Source organism: Aplysia californica, unplaced genomic scaffold (assembly GCF_000002075.1).
Source record: "Aplysia californica isolate F4 #8 unplaced genomic scaffold, AplCal3.0 scaffold01992, whole genome shotgun sequence".
NCBI classification, from domain to species: domain Eukaryota; kingdom Metazoa; phylum Mollusca; class Gastropoda; order Aplysiida; family Aplysiidae; genus Aplysia; species Aplysia californica.
In genome coordinates, this window is record NW_004799262.1 from 4,826 (window position 1) to 7,935 (window position 3,110).

General features: G+C 40.0%; 1 long non-coding RNA gene across 1 annotated transcript in view; it reads left to right on the forward strand.

The window, feature by feature from the left end:
- Positions 1-1,227, forward strand: part of LOC118479085 — a 2,358-nt gene extending 1,131 nt beyond the window's left edge. Inside the window, exon 2 of the long non-coding RNA XR_004859465.1 lies at positions 1,042-1,227. This is a non-coding gene — a long non-coding RNA (uncharacterized LOC118479085). The remainder of the gene's footprint in view (positions 1-1,041) is intronic.
- The last annotated feature ends 1,883 nt before the right edge of the window (positions 1,228-3,110 follow it).

Here is a 3,110-nt window from a genome sequence, read left to right on the forward strand (position 1 = left end):
TATTATATATAATATGTTTATTTTTATATATATATATATAATATATATTTATATATATTAGATAGATAATGGAAAGACAGATAGATTGACTACAAAGACATAAGCTATTACGTTTGCATCGTGTAAAACGGCACAGACCCTCAACAGACAGGTTGCTGTTATCGAGCATATCTCACGTCCACTCTCACTCTCTCTCGGTCTCCCTCGCTCTCTCTCTTTCTATCTCTCTCACTTTCACTTTCTCTCACTCTATCCCACTTTTTCTCACTCTCTCTCACTCTCTCTCATCCTCTCTTTCTCTCTCTCACTCTCTCTCACTACTCTCTCTCACTCACTCTCTCTCACTCTCTCTCTCTGTGTCACATCTATCTCACTCTCTCTCACTCTCTCACTCTCTCACTCACTCTCACTCTCTCTCACTCTCTCTCTCACTCTCTCTCTCTCACATCTCTCTCACTCTCTCTCACTCTCTCTCTCTCACTCTCTCACTGTCTCTCTCAAACACATCTCTCTCTCTCTCTCTCTCTCTCTCTCTCTCTCACTAACTCTCACTTTCTCTCTCATTCTCTCTCTCCCTCTCTCACTCACTCTCTCTCACTCTGACTCACTCTCTCTCACTCTCTCTCACTCTCTCTCTCTCATACACATCTCTCTCAATCACCCTCTCTCTCTCTCTCATACACATCTCTCTCACTCTCTCTCACTCTCTCTCACTCTCTCTCACTCTCTCTCTCACACATTTCACTCCCTCTCTCTCACTCTCTTTTACACACACACACACATCTCTCACTTCCACTCTCTCTCTCTCTCTCACTCACTCTCTCTCTCTCTCTCTCTCTCTCTCTCTCTCTCTCACTCTCTCTCTCTCTCTCTCTCACACACACACATCTCTCACTTCCACTCTCTCTCACTCTCTCTCTCTCACTCTCTCTCTCTCTCATCTTACAGCCAAGGAAAATTTCTCTCTGGGATAATAAAGTACTATCTTATCTTATCTTATCTTATCTTATCTCTCTCACATCTCTCACTTCCACTCTCCAGCGCCACAAGGTAACATCATCAAACTCTTGAGTGACCCTGTGACTTCAGTGGCTGACCCCTCAGTCTTCAACATCCCAAAGAATTGCCAGGACACACCCGTCGTTGGATAGGCTTTAAGAAATGAATTACCTTACGTCAGAAATTGCCTGATTTTCAGTTGCTTTGAATAAACGATTTGACCAATTATTTTGGCTTTTTGTTGTGATTGTCTCCAAATAGCTATTGCTAATCACAGGGGAATTGCTTATGTTTAGGGAAAATCCGAGTTTGTGCATTGGGGTGATTTGGTTGTTGGCGGGCGCTCTGGTATGATTTGTTCTTTCTTTCCTATCAAACATCTGTCGCAATTGGTCGCTTTTAAGCATAGGGAAGCATCCCGAAAAATGCTGTTTTGAGAAAATCGAAGGTAAAGTTCTTGCCCCTTGTTCAGTTTCTTTAAAAGACAAGGAGAGTTTTCTCTATAACCAAACAAACATACATACCAAAGGAACCAAACTTCACCTATAGGTAGGGCAATGGCCACTTTTGGTGTAGGTCAAGATTTCTGGAAAACCCCGAAATCTGGGTTAGCCTGCTTGTCCTTAAAAGCGACCAATTATCTCTATAGTTTTCTTGTTCCTCTTTGTTACTCCCTAATATAATAACTACCGCCTCTAATAGTAATAGTCGGCACCTACGAGATCTAATTGTGTTGCAAGTACCATAAAACACATACCAAAACTCAAATAGCCCAGACCGTTATAAGCAGAAAGTCGTACCTATTTCTAATCATAGTGTCTTGTGATGTTCCTTTAGATTTCTAGACTTAGATACAGGTTGCAGTAGCGCTAATGAAGAACATCACAAATCTGTTTTCGAGTAAAATATTATTGTGTGGGTTCGTTAAGCCTTTTTACACACTAAGTTTGCGTAAGTCCTGGGACCTCTGATTTACACCGTCAGTCCACAATTGTGAGACAGCGTGATGAAATCCGGTGTTCGTGAAAGTTATGAAAGTCAAGAAACGGGTATTTTTCCGCAGGTATAGGAATTTTTATCAAAGTTTTTTTCTTTGGCTAAACACATTTCATGCTCATTAAAAAACCCATTTCAGTGTGGATTTTACTGACAAACGTTGATTGAAGGCATAAAAGATGTACATTTTTCGGTTTCTACAGACTCTTTAGCTAAGGAAACAACTCAACTTTGACGTTTATTTTCTCGCTAATTTTACCTCTGAAACTAGGCAACCCCCACCTCCTTCAATTGCCAACATCTTGGCTTGTATCTAAGATAAAGGGATATTTTTTCCATCAAAATCAAGGCAAATGGACAGGCTTTAAGATGATACCAATAACCTTATATGGCCTAAAATTGACGAGCACCTGATTCCACCGCGACATGACACAATTGATAATCTATGTGGCTACGTTTTAGGCCTTCCATGGCCACAATTTCGATCACTTAGTAAACAGGTTAGATCCTGTCGGCCAGGACCAACCTATGCTCGGAGGGATACATTAAATCTAAATAATTGTTTGTTGTTTTTTTCCTAAACGAATTAGAGAATTTTAAATTATTTTTTTCCTGAGGTAGCATTCAAGTTTGCAAAAAATCCGTAAAAATCCACATTCCTTACACCACCAACAAAAATCATATACACGCGTGAAGAAAATAAATTATACTTTTCTTTAATTCCGCACATTTTTGACAAGCCTGACTTTTAGGTCAATTTTGAATGACCATATCTCGGGGTCTCGTAACATAGATGGAAAAGTAATATGTCAGTTGACGCAGAATTGATTTAGCTTAAAATTGGTATTCTGCATGAGTGGATAATTCATAGCTTTAAAAACGATGGTTGGGAGTTTACAGTTTCAAGTTTCTCTTGGACGCCACTGTATATGAGTGTGAGAGAAAGAGAGAGAGAGAGAGAGAGAGAGAGAGAGAGAGATTTTTTTTTTTAGTAAGAGTTTTATGGCACTTGCAACACAATAAGGTCATATGAGAGAGAGAGAGAGAGAGAGAGAGAGAGAGAGAGAGAGAGAGAGAGAGAGAGAGAGAGAGAGAGAGGAAGAGAAAACGATAAA